Source organism: Ascaphus truei, chromosome 7, assembly GCF_040206685.1.
Source record: "Ascaphus truei isolate aAscTru1 chromosome 7, aAscTru1.hap1, whole genome shotgun sequence".
NCBI lineage: Eukaryota > Metazoa > Chordata > Amphibia > Anura > Ascaphidae > Ascaphus > Ascaphus truei.
This window is the reverse complement of record NC_134489.1, coordinates 25,255,754-25,274,813: the sequence shown is the minus strand read 5'-3', so window position 1 is coordinate 25,274,813 and position 19,060 is coordinate 25,255,754. Positions and strand designations below refer to the sequence as shown.

At 47.2% G+C, this 19,060-nt stretch overlaps 2 long non-coding RNA genes across 4 annotated transcripts in view; one reads left to right on the top strand and one right to left on the bottom strand.

The window, feature by feature from the left end:
* LOC142498843 (uncharacterized) overlaps positions 1-15,863 on the top strand; it is a 40,726-nt gene extending 24,863 nt beyond the window's left edge. The window contains exons 3-4 of one of the 3 annotated variants that reach the window (XR_012802562.1): positions 6,111-6,292; positions 12,445-15,863. This is a non-coding gene — a long non-coding RNA (uncharacterized LOC142498843). The other 2 variants (XR_012802563.1, XR_012802564.1) reach the window with 2 other exon arrangements.
* On the bottom strand, positions 6,318-13,099 carry LOC142498845 (uncharacterized). The gene is made up of 3 exons (XR_012802565.1): positions 12,443-13,099; positions 7,034-7,134; positions 6,318-6,726 (listed from the first exon to the last, which is right to left on the bottom strand). It is a non-coding gene; the product is annotated as an uncharacterized LOC142498845 (long non-coding RNA).
* Positions 15,864-19,060: the final 3,197 nt, after the last annotated feature.

Here is a 19,060-nt window from a genome sequence, read left to right as displayed (position 1 = left end):
CAATACGGGACTGTGTAACAGCAACAGCAATGCGGGACTGTGTGCCAGCAACAGCAATGCGGGACTGTCTGCCAGCAACAGCAACAGCAATGCGGGACTGTGTGCCAGCAACAGCAATGCGGGACTGTCTGCCAGCAACAGCAACACCAATGCGGGACTGTCTGCCAGCAACAGCAATGCGGGACTGTGTGTCAGCAACAGCAACAGCAATGCGGGACTGTGTGTCAGCAACAGCAACAGCAATGCGGGACTGTCTGCCAGCAACAGCAATGCGGGACTGTGTGTCAGCAACAGCAACGCGGGACAGTGTGTCAGCAACAGCAATGCGGACTGTGTGTCAGCAACAGCAATGCGGGACTGTCTGCCAGCCGGGTCATGGATGCAGAACTGAGGGATTTCGGCTCCAGCTGTTTTACCTCAATAAGGCCTGTAATATAGTGTGCGCGTGCGTGTGCCTGTGCGAACGTGCCGCACACTTTCTGTGTGTATGCTGCGAGCGACACAGTGGTGTGTGGTGTGTGGTGTGTGGTGTGTCTTATAAATACGTTTATAATAAATAAATACGTTGGTAAGAATAAATTATTTATTAACATTGTACATACATACACACACGCATATACATACATTTCAGCGGCAGTAGCGGCGCAAAATCTTTATTTACCCCATCTTCCCCCCTGTCGGCCGGCTCCACGCTCACTGCCGTGTGCGCGCGGTCCTATTATACGAAGCCTGACAAACCACAGCCAACTATAACTGCCGCGCGCACTATAGAACAGCCCTAATTATAACCTCATATTGTATTTATCATTTTCGCTACATCTCTGAACATAGTATTTTAAAATAACTTTTTTAAGGAATTCTTTTAAAATATTGAAACTTATTTTTGTAATGCTGTTTTTTGTTGTATGACCAACAGAGGAATCTTTTTGATTAACATTATAAATGATCTCTCTCTTCTCACTTTTATAAGCCATTCTTTTATAGATTGCACTTGTTCTGTCATTTTGATGTGTATAGGTGTAATTTGTTTTATTATTCATCTCTATAATATGGAGGTGTCCATCTTTGTTTTTTTCCCCTTTATATATTTCATGTTGGTGTTAATCTATATTGTCTCAATTTTTATGTTTTATTATTGGGGTTTTATTAATAGGTTCTATCCATTCATTAGCGGTTTTTATTATTGTTTACCTATATTTTATTTGTTGCATTTTTTTGTTTCAGCAACATCTGGATATGTATACCAATATTGTAAGGTTTATTTTATAAACTAAGGATGGTACAATGCAGTTTGCGGGAATTTTTAAAAAATGGGCACTAATTATGAAAAAAGTAGAGACTGTGGAAGCTGCCGCTGTAAATACTGGCACCTCCGCACCGTACTGACATCCACTGATGAAAGTATATTGCGAAACGCGTCTGGATGCGTTTTGGTCCCCCTAATGATCCTTAATTTGGCCTATGAGACAGACGTCATCACATCAGAGCTGCCTGTATATGTATTTTTTCCTATTCTAGATTGGCATTGTATTTTGGAAAAGACACAATTCAGTATTAATTGTATTAAAGTTATAGAATGATTTGAAGCATTTAAAATGTATACATTGCAAAACTGCAGAGCTAACCTGATCACACAGCGCCATCTATTGGTTGAAGGTCAGTTTGTGAGCAGCCTGTGGATTTACAGCATGCTGGCACACAGCGCCATCTATTGGTGGACATATATGAGCTGTCTGAGATTTACCATTAGGCCGAGTCCATAGAAGGACAGGCCGCGCTGAGCCCCTGCATCCTCAATGAGGATGGCTTGAGAGGGGGCTCACGCGAGCGTCCGCAGGCGTGCTGATGTGCTGGATTTTTCAGTCGACAGCCAAGCTGTTTTTCAGAGCGCTGTCGGCTGAAAACATCCAATCAGCGCGGAGCAGTGTCAACGTCACGGCGCCGTGACGTTGACGTCGGTGCGTCACGGGAGATTGGCCCAGCGACGTCACTGCCCCGCCTCCCTCAGTCTCCCCCCGCCTCCGATCGCGCCCGCTGGCTCGCCTGCATGGGCATGAAATTGCGCAGATTTCAGCAGGCGAGCCTCAGCGTCAGCGCGCCTCAGCCCTGCTACCCCCTCTATGGCCCCAGCCTTAGAATAAAATACACACACACACACACACACAATCTATTGTTTTATCACTAATTCTACTGCAGTAAAAGAAGGGCTGAATTAGGGGATTCAGGCGGATCTCCTGGGATAAAAGACTTTGGCACCCCGGGGAATCTGGCCGAATCGGACATTTGGTCATGGCTATCGTGCCGCAATCAAGTCACCGCCGACGTTTGGCCGAAGAGGGACCGTCCGCACAGCCAATCCACCGCTGGACACTGTCCGGCTGTTTTGCCAAGGTAAGTTAAATGAAGGGGCTTTAGGGGAGGGGGTAGCGTTAGTTTTAGGGAATGAGACATGGTTAGGGACTTATCTTGGCGGCGAAGCGGTTGGCAGAAAAATGTCATGGCGATGAGGTGAGTGGAGGCTAAGCACCGGAAGAAATTTTGGTATGGCAAAATGGCTGCGAGCAAATATCCTAGACCGTCCTTCTGGTGCACAGGCCTGGGTACGTGCAGTCGGGCTGTATGGCTTGCCTGCACGTGGCTAGGTGTGAATAGAGGAGGAGCCGCTCAGCATAGGAGACTATAAGAAGAGGTGAGCTGGGCACCAGGGCAGAACACATTTTGCAAAGGTGCCACCCTCCCTGGCGGAGCTGGCTCTTCATTAGCAATGTTCCTGCTCCGGTCACATGGTTCTCCGGCTCCCACCAGCATCAGCTGTGTGGTGTGTTCCACTGCTCCCGCCGGCTGAACAAGGACTTCTGCTGTCACCGCCACCAGGACATCTACTGCTACTCCAACGATGTCGTCGCGGTCCTCACCCTCCGTCGCCGGCTGCAGGTAAGTGTTGAAGTCTTTTTCAGCTGCTCTGAAATTACTCAGCGCTGGTTCCGACACGGTGCCGGTCCCAGCCCCTGCTGCCAGGTCCGGGTAAGTTCCGGGTAGCTGAAAAAGTGTCGGGTAAACTGGGTACCGGGTAATTTCTGGGTACTCGGTACATCACTAGTGCTTACGGAGGGCAGGCCAAAACTTTGGACCTAATGGGAGGAGGCAATAGTTCGGAAGGAACACGCAGTGGAGGGGAGCCGTGACTGCCAAACGCGTAAGTTGGGCCTGACTTCCAGGCGTCCAATCTATCTTCATCGGCCGGACCGCCCAGTCCAAGACACTTGTCCCAGCTCTTTTTCCCCCTCTCTCCCCCCTCTCCCATGTCAGTGACCCTGCACACATATTGTGCTTACACTGATGCATACATAGCAGACTGACAGATATACACTGGGCAGCCTGATGCACATACACACAGATACGCTAATGGACAGAGCTAACTGACTCCGGTATGCACATACATAAGTAGATTATTGGTGAGAGGTGTGACGCAGATCTGCAGGAGCATTAGGGTATGGTCACTGCTAAACTCATAGGACCAGGGGCAGTAATTAATGGTATTGTAGTGGGGCAGGATCGCTGGTGTACATTCCACCTGTGGATAGGAGTGCCGACAACACCAACTATGATTACTGGTGGTAATCCAACAAGAGCGCTGGTATGCAGTCACATACCAACTGACAGTTCGGGGAGGAGCGGTGAGAAGGAGCAGAGCCAGGAGTTTTCATAAAAGAGATAATCCTCTAATCAACAACAGCAAACAATTCAATGTCACCTTATGTCCGTCAACGGTCTGGCTAACCAGCGGTACAGTCCTTAAGAATCTTGCGGGAATGTTGGGACTTCCTGTTGATCCTAACCTCCCATATGGTGGATTATCCTTTGGTGATTGTGTGAAGGGTTGGGTTCTAAGGGTGAAGTTATTGCCTTGAGTTTAATGTTGGTTAAGTGCCATGAGGCAAAGATGAGTATGTTTTGTGTTCAAATGTGTTATATGGTGAAATAAGTAATTTTTTTATCAGAAAGAAAGTGCATCTGTTACTGAGTGGTAATTGACAACACCATATTAATAACGTCCTCTTTTGGAGTGCTACAACATGTTTACCCCTCCATGGGGGCATTGTCCACAGGCTGTTCCCCAGTATAAGTGATTCTTATTCATAATCACTACCCCTAATAAAGACTTGCTGAACTTCTACTTGGAGGAATAATGCACTAAAGCTGAGACGATATCCTTTTAATGCCTGGATGGCTGGCAGATTTTTAACTGATGGGCACATATATCTTATCAGGTCACCAGTGGCCCCAATACATATATAGTGGACTAGCTTTTGTGCCCGGCTTCGCCCGGGGAATGTAATATTGAATACATCTCCCCGCCAAAATAAATAATGTTTTGATTTAGTTGGGTTTTGGAACATCAGGTTCTAGTAGGTTCTGATTTCCCCCACCCAGTTTTGCCCATCCCATATAAATATAAATGGGATGTTGCAGATCACACAGATGCTCATATTCTACTATAGATTGGCATTCTATAGAAACAAAGAAACAAATTAGTATTAAATTAATAGAATTATCTGAACCATTTAGAATGTATGGTTTAAATTCTATAAGAGCACAGCCAAGCCAATCACACGTTGTCATTTATTGGTGAGAGATCAGTATGTAACCAATCAGGGATTTACAATTGTAATAAGATGGTCACACACACCTCTGTGATGCTGCAAGAACTGCAGGAACCTGCTGCAACGTGTCACCGTGTGTGTGTCACTGTATGTCTCTGCGCGTCAGTAGGTAAGTGTGTCTGTCAGTGTCTGTGTGTCTTTAAGTGTGCATGTGTGTGTAACTGTGTGTGTCAGTGTGTGTGTTGGTCACTGTGTGTCTGTTAGTATAGCCTGTAGGTTGTCAGCTCTCCGTTTGATATTGCCAACACAGGGGTCATTTATCAGACACTTAGATTGTAAACTCTTCGGGGCAGGGACTTCTTTTCCTAATGTCACTTTTATGTCTGAAGTACTTTATCCACCATTTCATCACCCTCATTATTCTGCATACCAATGAATGTTTTTTCAAGGAGGATAAATAGCGGGATGATCTGGCGTATGACAGCTTCATCACTGCTCGCAAGAGTGGTGGTTTCCTCAAAGGACCACAGCAGCCAACACAGCTCTCCCATCAGATACCACAGCCTGGGCTACAGAAAGGTTGGACCCAGCTGCCTGGCCTGCTCCATGACATAATTGTTGACCGCCTTCTGCTGCTCATGGAAACGCTTGAGCATATATAATGTGGAATTCCAGAGTGTAGGCACCTCCGCTTTTAGCTGGCGAGGCAGGCTGTTTGGCTCCTGCAGCCTAGACAGGGCATTGCGGGCTGTGTACGACCGGCTACAGTGAGCCCGTATTTTTCTGGAAAATGCCTCTGCTCATTCCGACACTGAGCTAGGAAGCGTGTGCCTATTAAATTGAGTACGTGTGCAAAACAAGGAATGCGTGTCATATGTTGCCTTGTTTCAGTGCTGCAACCAAGTTAGGACCGTTATGTCCCGCCACAAACCCAACATCAAATGCCCTGCGAATTTGCCACCGCTCTATCTCACTCTGTAATTTTGCTAAGACATCAGAAGCTATGTGTGCCTTTTCTTCCAAACTGTACAGGCTTAAAGTAACATGTCTGCGGAACCTCTTGCTGCTGCAGATGCTGGCTGTCTTTTTTCCCCTGCCTTTTGTTGTTTAACAATACTAAAACACACACAATGGGTATTAATGCCTCCATGACCACTACTCCACATGTTGGCAGTGAGGTGTACCCTACCTCCCTACATCTATGCAAGGGCCTTAACCACCGATGCAACAACTGTGCTGAACAGACCGAGAAGCGCCTTGTTAGAAAAATATGATCTGCTTGGGATGTGCCAACGTGGCTCCGCACTTTGCATAAGCTGTCTGAACCCCTTAGATAAAACAAATTTGAAAGGCAACATGTCTATAGCAAGCATTCTAGCTAAATTGCCATTCAGCACCAGAGCTGTGTCATAGGCGCGTGTGTGTTACTGACGGTGACCTATTATCTCCATCTGGGACATGATACTGTGTTGTCTTTCCCCCTCTTTCTTACCCTGCCTATGTAAGGTTGCCTGCCACTTTGTATTGAAAGGAGGTTGGAGTAGTGGCACACCGGTGGTTATAGAACAAATATATAACAGTACGTCCCTCCCTGGTGCTCACCCTCCGCTGATCCCGGCGTGTCAAAGCTGGATCCAATTGGACATGTAGAAATGTGAATGATGGAAGAAGCACACAGGAGCCTTTCTGTAAGTTAACTTACTTTGTATTTAAAGCATCAGAGCAGGTACATGCAAAAACGTGACGTTTCAGGAGACATGTCCTTTCCTTAGACCATACACCTGGTCTGAGGAAAGGACTTGTCTGTCCTGAAACATTACGTTTTTGCATATACCTGCCACTTTGTATGGGGGTGGCGAGTCGTGGGACTTCTTAATGCAGAGGTACCAAGATGGGTACCTGGTCTACTCCTGACTGTTCGACTTAAGCAACGTGTAGCTGTGGTCTGATCCTTTGAAAATTGAAAGAAAGAAAAAACCGCCACACAGGTAATTTGTGGTTCCGGATGTTTTGAATGTAATTGTGGTCACCAATGTTTTGGTTCTGATGATGGTTGTCGTGGTCGTCGTCGTCGTCGTCGTCATTGTCCACGACTGGTAAAGGGTACTAGCAATGAGGACATCTGTGTAAAAGAGGGTACTGATAAGGAGGATAGTAACATCAATGTACATGATGATGAGTTACGTTTATTAAATGATGAATATACAGAGTTGACATTACTGCTTGGAGTTTTCGCTTTACTTATGGTTGAATCTGTATTTTCACAATCTTTAACAGTAATTACAGTATAATCACTTGCATCTGAAACATTATCGCATTCACCAGCACCAGTTAAATCAGTGTTTTACAACATCAGCTGCATACTCATCAGAATCCTCATTCATAATAAGTGATATTTAAATGGATGAATTGGCATGAAATCCACCCACCTGCTTCTCAGGGTCTTCCCGTCCCTGTGACTCTCCCTCCTCGTCATCTGACTATTTTAATAGCTCTTCAGAGTCTTGTGCTGTCAATGCCAGAGCTTGTTCTGCATTCATGAATGTTTTTGAAAGTGACAAGAAAGATGTGACTTTTTCAGATGTCTTGATAATGAGCTTGACAGCAGTAATAACAGTAGCAGCTGGTATTAGTGGCAGTGGACCTGGATTTCCCTAGAATTTATGGTTTCATGCACATTACCAATGTTATATTTCCCCACATTAGCAATTTTAGTCCCCGAAGTACTAGTAGATGGGGCCATAGGCTGACTTGAACTTTCCTTTCCCATTTAAATCTCTTAACTGGAGGTTTATGGGCTTCTAAGCAGGGGGAGAGGTGAATCTTTAGCAGTGAGACTGGGAGTCAGTGACGGAGTCATCGTCCTGCTTTTACCTGAAGTGAGTAGTAGGTGCACCAGCAGCCCCACCTTTCACTGATTTCACTTTACCCAAATCACCACCACCAAAACTACATCCACCTTTTCTTGCCCTGCCTCCGCGTCTACTTTCAAAGTCTTTATTCAAAATACTAACACTGGTATTACTATTAGGCATGTTGTTATTACTGTATTTGTTAACTTCACTTGTTATATATGCTATACTAGGTTTGCTGCTAGCTAGCCTAGGTTCAGACAGGCTCAGATGATCAGCTGCTATATACTAGCCCTATTTGCCTCCCTGCTTGCATCCATGCCGGCCTCCCTGCTTGCCTGCTGGCCTCCCTGCCTCCATGCATCCATGCCGGCCTCCCTGCTTGCCTGCTGGCCTCCCTGCCTCCATGCATCCATGCCTGCCTGTCTGCTTGTCTCTGTGCCTGTCTCCCTGCCGGCCCACCTGCCTGCCACTGGCAAGTGGCAGCAGCATACAGTTCTCCTCCAGTCTCCATTCACTCCTCTCAAATTCCCACCCACACCACTCTGAGTCCCCAGCCGGCCACCCACCACCAGGCACTCCACTAGTTGGTACAGTATCAAATAAATGTACTTTATAATTATACAACTAGTTGCATTTAAAAGAAGAAAATATATATATATATCTTATTATATATTAGTGAAAGCACTGTATGCCTGTCTGCATCTTCCTGTGTCTCTAGGGGAAATCTCATTGGTCCCTTGGGCTGCCCGCCCCCGCACCTCTCATTGGCCTGAGGCGGAGTGACGACTCACACACACACATACACACACACACACACACACACACACACACACTCCAAGTCATCGTGACCCGCGCGCACCTCCTCTCCCCGTGTCTCCCTGTTTCCCCCGCTTTCACCCCCCCCTCGGCGTCGCTACAGTCAGCGGGGGAGCGGAGCAAGCGCCCGGAACACCCCCCACGGCTCTCAAGCACGCGCCGCGCGCCCCTGCGCTCTCCTCTCCCCATGTCCGCTCCCCCCCGGTGCTCCGCTCAGCTCTCTACCCCGGAGCTCCACTCAGCTCTCCCCTCTGGTGCTCCGCTCAGCTTCCCCCCGGTGCTCCGCTCACCTCCCCCCCGGTTCTCCACTCACCTCCCACCCGATGCTCCACTCACCTCCCCCCCGGTGCTCCACTCACCTCCCCCCCGGTGTTCCGACAGGCAGTGGACACGCGGCGCCTAAGATGGCGGCGCCCGGAAGGACCCCCTTCCTCCCTCGCGGAGTAAGATGGCGGCGGACGGAAGGAGAGGTGACGTGTGTGTGTGTGTGTGTGTGTGTGTGTGTGTGTGTGTGTGTGTGTGTGTGTGTGTGTGACACTGTGTGTGTGTGTGTGTGTTACACTGTGTGTGTGGTGTGTGTGTGTGTGTGTGTGTTACAATGTGTGTTACACTGCCACTTACTCCTGTCTGTGTGTGTGTGAGACAGTCTGTGGTGGGGGCCGGGGGGTGATGTGGTGGGGGCCGGGGGGTGATGTGGTGGGGGCCGGGGTGATGCAGGGGGGGGGGGCAGTAATGTGAGGTGCAAGAGGCAGAGAGTGATGTGATGTGCAAGGCGGGGGACACTGATGTGGGGGCCAGGAGGGGTGGAGAGTGATGTGGGGTGCAGGGAGGGGAGACCGCAGATGTGAAGGAGGGGGGGGACGGAGCTGTGAAGAGGGGGGGCGGAGCTGTGAAGGGGAACGGAGTTGGTAACATGGGGGCCAGCCAGCTGTGAAGGGGGGTAAATCACGGGCAACGCCGGGTATATCAGCTAGTGTATATATATATATATATATATATATATATATATATATACTAGCGGCGGGGGGTGTGTGGAAAGGTGGGGGGCAGGGAGGGGCAGAGGGCAGGGAGGGGCAAAGGGCAGGGAGGGGTGGGGGGGCAAAGGGCAGGGAGGGGCAGGGTTGCAAAGGGCAGGGAGGGGCGGGGGGGCAATGGGCAGGGAGGGGCGGGGGGGGCAATGGGGTGGGGGGGGCAAAGGGCAGGGAGGGGCGGGGGGGGGGGCAAAGGGCAGGGAGGGGCGGGGGCGGCAAAGGGCAGGGAGGGGCGGGGGGGCAAAGGGCAGGGAGGGGGCAAAGGGTGGGGGGGCAAAGAGAGGGGTGGGGGTGAAAGCTGTTCCATGTTGAGCATGTTGTGATTTGTGCAGTAAACTGATTTCGTGTGTGCATGATTGCTGACAGTGGGGAGTGGTCTTTTTGTGATGGGCCGCGGTGGCATGCGGAGTGGCGAGAGGGGGTTGGGGGTGTGAGCGGTTGCTCGGTCTGGCCCGCGGCGGCATGCGGAGTGGCGAGAGGGAGTTGGGGGTGTGAGTGGCAGCTCGGTCTTGCCCGCGGCGGCATGCGGAGTGGCGAGGGGGGGGGGGGGTGTTAGCGTCGTGTTTGAGGTCCGGCGTTGGCGGTGTAGGGTAAGTGTGCTGATCGAGGGTGTTGTTGGGGGGGGGAGATCTTGCTCGTTTTCGAGGACACGCGGCTGAAAGTGCCGCGTGGGGTAAGAGTGTAGCAAAGGGGCTGTAGTGGTGATAGGGGGTGGTTCAGTGCCGGGAAGGGCAGAGGGTGGGTGGTCAAGGGCGGCTAGCCGTTAAGGAGGGCCAGAGGGGTGATAGTGGGGGGGGGGGTGTTGTACTTACTTTTGGTGTCCTGGTGAGCGTCTCTAGGGTTGAGCGTGTGTGTGTGTGTGTGTGTGTGTGTGTGTGTATGTGTCTCTCCTTTGGCCCGTCACTCCGCTTCAGGCCAATGAGAGGTGTGCAGGGGCGGGCGGGCCAAGGGACCAATGAGATTTCCCCTAGGGACACAGGACATCCAGACAGGCATACAGTGCTTTTACAAATATAGTATAAGATAGGCAAAGCCAGGCAAGGAGGCACAGCCACTGGACACACACAGACAGGGCTCAGTGCTGTCAGTCACAGTTAAATACAAGTTTTTTTTCAGTAAATGTCAGAAATGTTTGACCTTGTTAATGGCTATAACAGCAACGCTTCCGCCATTACCACCGCTGCTGCCGCCAATGTGGCAACTCTAGTAAGGAACTGGCAGTGGCTGCTGGCCTCAGTGGCCTATGAGAAACTAAATGTGTAAGTTTAAGCTTCCTTGATACTAATTGACACGTTGTTATTAATATAATAATATTATTAAATATGAATATACTGGTATATAATTGAAATAATAGACATAGAAACAGCACAGCAGCCCAGGACACTGATGCCAAAAAGGCCATAGCCTAGAGCAGGGGTGGGGAATGTCAGGCCCGAGGGCCTTATACGTATAAGGCCCTCGAAATAATTTGGTCTGGCCCTGCTAAGGCAACTGCTATAACCGGGGTCGCGCTCATTTTTTTTTTAAATAGCCGCCGGGCGCCCGATCGGGAGGAGGTGGTGTGAGGCGCCGGCATCCCTACACGATCCCCAGCAGCCACCGTACTAGCCCCAGCGATCCCCCAGCAGGCACCATACTCCCCCCGCACTTCCCCCATGCTTCTCCAGCAGTTCCCCCAGCATCCGCCCTACACGATCCCCAGCAGCCACCGTACTTCCCCCGCACTTCCCCCGCGCTTCTCCAGAAGTTCCCCCAGCATCCGCCCTACACGATCCCCCCAGCAGCAGCAGCAGCAGCAACTACCAGAGGTAGGGGGCGGGATTCTGTGTGCCTACATGCCTGCTGTGTGCCTGCCTGTCTGTGTCTGTATGGCCAGCGAATGATGTTATAAATATCCAAATGGCCCTTGGCAGAAAACAGGTTCCCCACCCCTGGCCTAGAGAGTGGACTGAACACACAGACAGGGGTCAGTCCAGTCAGTCACGGGTTAATAGTTTAGCTACTAGTTTTATTAAGTAAATAATGTATAAATGTGTGACCTCTAGTGCTACAGCAGCTGCCCTGACCAACCCACAGCTAAACCCAGCCTACAACAGAATGGCTTACATGAGGCGGTCCCCTATTTATATGTTCCTTCCCCCTTAATACATCAGTTTGCCGATTCCGATTCTGAATCCGTCGGACCGATTTTCAGTTATAGAAAAAAAAAACCCCGAATCTGACTTTTTGAGACGGATTCACGGAATTCCGCTGCTGAAAGGAAGCGTCCAATCCGCGGCAAATTTAGGTACCGGCGGAAACTTCGCCCATCGCTACTTTCAAGTATATACATTCCAATGTATCTGCAGTACCTAAATATGACAAGCAGATGGCACACGCTGTATTACATATGATATTCATTAAGACCCATATTTATTAAGTGGTGGGGCTGCAAGGTGTCACCGTGAGGTAATGCTCCGAGCTCGACGTGACGAGCTATTGTCTTTAGCTATAAGTGAGCATTACTATATCGCCACCACAATCGCAGCCATTTACTGATATAATTATATATAATTATATCAGTAAATGGCTGCGATTGTGGTTAGTGGTTTCTGAACGCCACATAGACTTATACCCGATCTGCTGTGAGGAGCTCGATGTAGCAGGACATTATACAGAGCTATATATATATATATATATAGCTCTGTATAATGGACATTATACAGAGTATATATATATGTATATATATATATATATATATATATATATATATATATATATATATATATATATAGCTCTGTATAATGTCCTGCTACATCGAGCTCCTCACAGCAGATCAGGTATAAGTCTTTGTGGCGTTCAGAAACCACTAACCACAATCGTGTATATACACACACATCATTATAGGGTGATATAGGATTGTGTGCTACGTCTGGACATATGCTAACACTAGCATCTACCATACTATATACCCTGGTGATAGAAGGTTTTGACTGGGTTATACAGTCACTTGAGTCTCCTATATGTACACCCTTTTATTTTAATAAATATATTAATAAAGTATTTTTAACTATTACAATTTACCAAGCACCACTATGTACTCATTTTGAGTTACAGAGTGCTACCAGCTGAGTTCTTTTCCTTTGTGTATACCTACAGATGTAGCCAGACAGGGCAAGCTGCATGACCGCCACAGCTGCTGCTCCGGCGCCCGAAGGAGATTTGATGTATGGGGGGTCTGATCCAGAGCATGGACCCCCGCGGCAATGTCGTGGCTGACACTGCGGCTCTTTGCTTTTTCAGCGTCGGCTCTGGAGACAATGAGTCGGACTACATCTGTATTTATATACGAATATCAGACAGATGGTGTAATAGCCAGAATTGCTGTTCCAACATAGCAACTATTTACATTCTAGTGTCAGAGACAACACATGAAACGATAGTCACCATAAAAGCCCCAACCAATAGCTTGGGCCGTCTCTTCTCCCTCTTCACTGACTGTCAAAGCTCTGGGATGGGCGTTTATTTTGAAGGAAATATTGATAGACCTTCAGCTGATGGATGAGTGAAACACCACTTCAATGCTGTTTCCATGATGTGATTCTTCTCCATTGGGATGAGAAAACCGAGGGAAAGACAATTAGGAGAATATCCATTTTCCATAGATCCTCCAGTGGGAGGTTCCACTGATAATAGTTTCACTTAACATTGAAATCATAGCTATAGCAATGCCTTGTTGTGCTACAGTAACTTGTTTCAAGCTCATATAAATAAAAACAGAGAAACACACCAATAACCCCAATTATGTTACTATATTAGGTTTCACTAGGGGACATAATTAAGAAAATAAAAATAAATATTGTGTGTGTACAAGTGTGTAAATCAGTGGGGGTTTTTTTTTAACCTTTTTTTTGCGTGTGTGAGATCAGATGCATTGTAAGGAACCCCAACCCTCTCTAATAGCGCATCTGAGATCAGATGCATTGTAAGGAACCCCAACCCTCTCTAATAGCGCGTCTGAGATCAGATGCATTGTAAGGAACCCCCAACCCTCTGTAATAATGAGATCAGATACATTGTCAATTCTTCTGAATTTGGTACAATTTTCAAAGGACCTGAAAATTGCAGGGAACCCTTTAGTGATGCCCGGGGAACCCAAGGCTTCCTTGGAACCCCTGTTGAAAAACACTGGTGTATATAATTTAAGAGCTATGATGATGAGGGCTGCAACTGGTCCTGTTAATATTCCATATCTCAGTTGAGGCACAACTTTTATGTAAAGTGTTCCACATATGAAATAGTGCTTGTGTGTGACCTTTTCTATTTGCCCGTTTCCCTTTGCTCTGCAAAATGTTACGATTTAAACAAAGCTTCAAAGAAAGCAGTGTGTGGGGCCATATAGGATGGACTTTATTATTGGTTTAGCTAATGCTTTGAGTTCTTTTGCTATGAGCTGGCACTGTGGGATCAGCTCAGGGTCACAGACCATAATCCTTTTTGTTATGTAAAGAAGGGCCTATTCAGAGAGCAACAATCCCTTCCATTCCAAAAGAATTCTGAGGGTAGAGAGACGGGATACGTCCTTAAAACTTCATACTTACATTTTACTCCAATTGATTTCAAATTCTGTGTGCTGACCGGTTAATACTGTCATACTGAACAAACTTTACCAAGTATGAAGGACACCTTCAGTGAGACAAACATGTTCTGACTCAGATCTTACCTCATCCTTGGAACTGATTCTGTCTACATGTGGGCCTCTACCCTCCAGGTATGGAAAGTCTAAACCGCTGCAGTTTACTTTAATTTGAAAGCACAAGCACCCGCACCTGGAACAAGTCCTCCGGGCTTCTCATCAGATCAGGGGAAGTTCAAAGATCAACCACGCCCAAACCCAACCATAATACCTGCCTACTCAAAGATGCCCAAACGTAAGAAATACAGAGGTAAAGTATGCAACGACTCCATCTCATGCTGGATGTAAGGCACCCCCATCCCCAATGCACAGAACTAATGGGAAGTATTAATGACCAAACATTATATAAGGCTGTAATTGAATGTGAAATTGTGATATACAATGTCCTCCAAGAGAAGGTACAGGCCTTAACATGCCCGAAGAAAGAACTTGTGTGGACCTACTCCTGAAAGCTTTTGTAAGCCTAATTTAGGCAAGAAAGGAGCATTTTCCTGTTTTTCTTCTGTTGTCAGGATAAGCAATGAGACTTTGCTTTCACGTGGGCCAAGCATCACATTGCTGTACAATACACAATTAGATTGTAAGCTCTTCGGAGCAGGGACTCCTTTTCCTAAATGTTACTTGAATGTCTGAAGCGCTTCTTCCCATTATGTGTTATTTATATTTATTATTTATATGATTGTCACGTGTATTACTGCTGTGAAGCGCTATGTACATTAATGGTGCTATATAAATAAAGACATACAATACATATATACATGAGAGGCATCTCTAGCAGCAAGGAGCTCATGTAACCAGTAAAACATATTTTTGTACAAATTGCCTGACTTTACACTATTCTAGCAGATGCATTTAAAGTGACACTAAAATGCTTATTTTTTATTCCACGTTTGTAACTCGGCTCTGATCTCTGTAACTTTGACATACAGCACAACTCATGCTACCTATTTTTTGTTCTCACTTTTCTCACATTGTTGCTGTACTATTACTGTACTTTTCCCTCACTTGCAGTTGAGAATGTTTGATGACTGAGTGCTTTCACTTGTAATTCCAACAGATAATAATAACTTTTTTTTCATATAGCACTTCTCTCCCAATGGCTCTCAGAGCGCTTCACAATTACAGTATAGTGCGCTGTACACAGCACATTTTGCACACAGTTCCTACCCAGAGGAGCTTACAATCTTTGTTTTTGGTGCCTGAGGCACAGGGAGATAAAGTGACTTGCCCAAGGTCACAAGGAGCTAACGCCAGGAATTAAACCAGGTTCCCCTGCTTCAAACTCAGTGTCATTGTTTCCAGTCGGAGCCTTTACTCACTGAGCCGCTCCTTGTCATGCATTGTGTGTTCCTATGTGGAATTTTACCTTTCAGTAGGCAGCATCCCGTGAGAAGAATGTTAATACAAAAAAATCTATTGTAATAGACCAATATTCACAGGGATTATGTACATAACGTATACATAGTCCAATAAAAATATTTTCAATGAAGGAGACACTAACAATTCATTTAGGCTGAGGCCCCACTGCACGCATCTGCACGCCCGCCTTGTGTCCTGGTGGCACGTGCAGAGCGCTATACCGCGGTCTGCAGGCGGAGTTCTGAGGCGCGGGGGGTGTGTGGCCAAAACGAGCTGTGTGGGCGTGGCCATGACGAGGGGGCGGGGCCACGACACCGGACCCACGCACACACACACCTCCGCAGAGTTCTCCTCCCACCCCTCGTTCCAGCTCCCCCCGCCTCTCTGATTGGCTCCCTGCCACACCAAGTGACGCGTCGCTGCTCGGGATCACAAACTGGTTGTAGACCCTGCCGGCTGACGCGTCACAGTGCGCAGTGAGCCTGGGAGCGAGAAGGGACCGGGGACAGCCAGGGAGCGGGTAAGGGGCTGGTGAGAGGCGCGCACACGGCCGCATGCGCCACCGGCTGCACTGGGGACCTAGCCTTAGGCCTCGTTCAGGGTGCCAGAGGCAGGAGTTGGAGGGCGGGCGTTCGGGAGGGAGGGCGATGTGTGTTCATCCTCCCAGCAGACGTTTTCAGGAGTTGAGGAGGCGGGGAGGGGGCGGGGCTACAGACCTGAGGTTAGGGATCCAAGTTGCAGTCTTGAAATCATTCTCAAGAATGATTTCATTGGCTGCCGAGGTCCCAGTGACGCTGCTGCTGCAGCTTCAAAAAACGAATTTTTTGTTTATTGAAACTGTAGCCAGCGTCAACTCCGTACTTCGGAGACAGGGCAGCTGCTACCCTGACAACCAGTATTCAATTTGAATACATTGTGTCCCACGACCGCACGCACGTCAGCACACCCTCCCTCCGAAGCCTGCACCCTGAACGAGGCCTTAGATCTTTTTTTAATTTAATTTAAAGAGTTTGGAATGAAGGGATGGGGATTGTATTACTGGATGAGTAAGGGTCCTTTAGCACTTTTCTATAGTTTAAAGCTGCAGTTCAGTCAATATCCTGCATGTGTGTTTTTTTTTAATAAATCAGTTCTGTAGTAAGAAAAAATACTTTTAGCATTTTCTGTTTTTAAAAAAACAACTTTGAAAGACCAATTTTCTTGTATTCTATTTTAACAACCATTTGCTAAGGCACTGCCCCTTCATGTCCTGTCACAAGCCCTGGCACACCCCTTTGTCAGCCCTGCCCTCCCTCTAGCACATGTCAGTGCAGGAGTGCTCATGAATATTCATGAGCTTCCACTGAGAGACAGAAGCAGAAGAAAAACATATGCCAGCTCTAATTATGTCACCAAATTTCGCTATCAATACATGGAGAATGAATTGACCGGCAGCTATACATTTCTTTAGGTCATTAGAGATTGCCCACATGAAACTATTGAAGTAAAAAAATAAATTTAAAAAAAAAGACTGAACTGCAGCTTTAAATGGTTTTACATTGCATCTTTATATATTACTGGTTAGTGAAATCCTGAAAGGGTTAAAATATTACAACTCATTTCAGTTTGCAAAAATTTCCCTCAAATGTTTGAATCAGATCATTTGCCAAACTTTTTGTGGTAATTTTTGTTTGGGAAACTTTTTGCATTTTTTTTAGTTTTGAATTGGGTGAAAATTGGGACATTTTCACATTTTTGGTTACAATTTGTCAGAAATGCCAAAGTTTCGCCATTTTGCAGAATTTGTCCGGGAAATTACTTTAAAAATACCAATGAGCCATGGAACCTGCACATTGGTCATGTGACCTTGCAAACGGTGCCATTTCTTCATTGAAGACCGTTTGCCAAATACTGCGCAATTGGAGACGTTTGTAAAAATGTCGCACGTCTCCAATTTCACTTTTCAAACATGTCTTCAAGCAAATATGAAAGAAACCAACTTCTTCTTACTATCAGATTTTGCAGAGATATAATTTGAAGCATTTAGTCCTAGTTCCACAAAGCTCCATTATTGTCTTAACGCCTCTTTAAATGCTAACAGGTATCTTCAAAGCTCACTAATGCAGTGTTAAGTGCTGTTTCCAGCCATTGTGAGTCCTTGGGTTAGTATAACAGACATTAGTGCTAATGGCATGCAGAAGAGGCGTTTTCTGTTAGAAGGCATATCCACACAGCTCCATTATAGTTAACACAGGGATTTAATGATCCCATTGACACATGGAGGGGGGGGTACTCCCCTCTTGCGCTTAACCCAAGCCACTTTAGTGGCAAGGGTGCATGCCCTTGGACTGTCCTCCCGACGTCCTCGGTTCGTTTCCCCTTCCTCTATGATTCAGGACATCCATCTCTTCCTCCCTCCTGGCCCAAAGGCCTGCAAGGGAGTTCAAGTCAAGTCGTTTTCCCTCTTGCGAGGGATGGTGACCAGCCCGTGGGTTGTGCCGGAGCACCCCAGCCCTAATGGGCCAGTTGTAAGAATACCATTAACTTATTTTAATGACATAATCAACAGCTGTTGTTTTGTATGTAATTAGCTTTGTGGATTCCTGTGAACCTCAGGGAACATAACGTCCGTTACTGATTTTGATAACATGACATTATACGCCCGGACTTAATGGAGCTTTGTGGAACTGGGCCCTGAAGTAGCAGTAATTCCCAAATATATACAAATATATTAATAAATCATCCTCTCCCTCTTCCCTCTCATCGTCTCCATCCATCCACTCACACCATCTCCCTCTCATCCTCCCCCCTACAACCCCACCATCTTCATCCTCTCCACCCGTCCTCTCCACCCATCCCCTCATCGTCATCCACTCCCCTACACCCCCTCATCCTCTCCCCCACACCGCCTCTGTCATCCTCTCCCCTACACACCCTCTCTGACATCCTCTCCCCCACTCCTCGCCCTCTCACCCTCTCCCCCCACTCTCTCATTCTCCCTCTCATCCTACCTCTCCCCAATGTATTTCTCCCCGCCTCTCACTCCCCTCTCAATCTTCCTCCCCTTCTCAAACATCCCCCATCACTCCCCATACCACTACCCATCCCTCCCTCTACCCCTCTCTCTCCCTCACACACCGCACCTCTCTCCCTTCCACCTCCACCTCTCTCTCCCTCCATTATGCCCCCACCTCTCTCTCCCACCCCCTCTTATATGGAGTAATAGGAGGTGTTAGGAAGAAGTTACAGAGAGGAGACAATGAAAGTGGATGGGAGAACAGAACCCCAGAGATGCTAACCAGATTGATGACCATGCATATATATGCAATACAAAGCACATAAAGTCTCTTTTTCCTGGCTTGTAGACAGCTTAATAAACCCGTTGCAACAGATTCCCACGTAGTCAATGATGTATATAGTATTGTAAAATCCAACCAATAGAAAGACACCACTTAAAGCGCCTGTTCAATAGCCTTAAACACAGGTAGATCTTAGATGAACATGCAGTGGTGAACTTAAACCTTGATAGCCAATAATGCCAAAGGCCAAGCAGATGAGTGTACAAATGAATGAATGGATTGCTTCTTAGTACAAAAAAGTTTTAATGGCACATAAAAAGTAGCAAGAGAGAACTGTTACGCGTTTCGCACGGTACAACGGGCTTTTTGTTTTTCCCTTATGAGGCAGCTGCACCATCTTCCACACTCCAATTTTATAAGGAGGAGACATATGGAGCAGTAC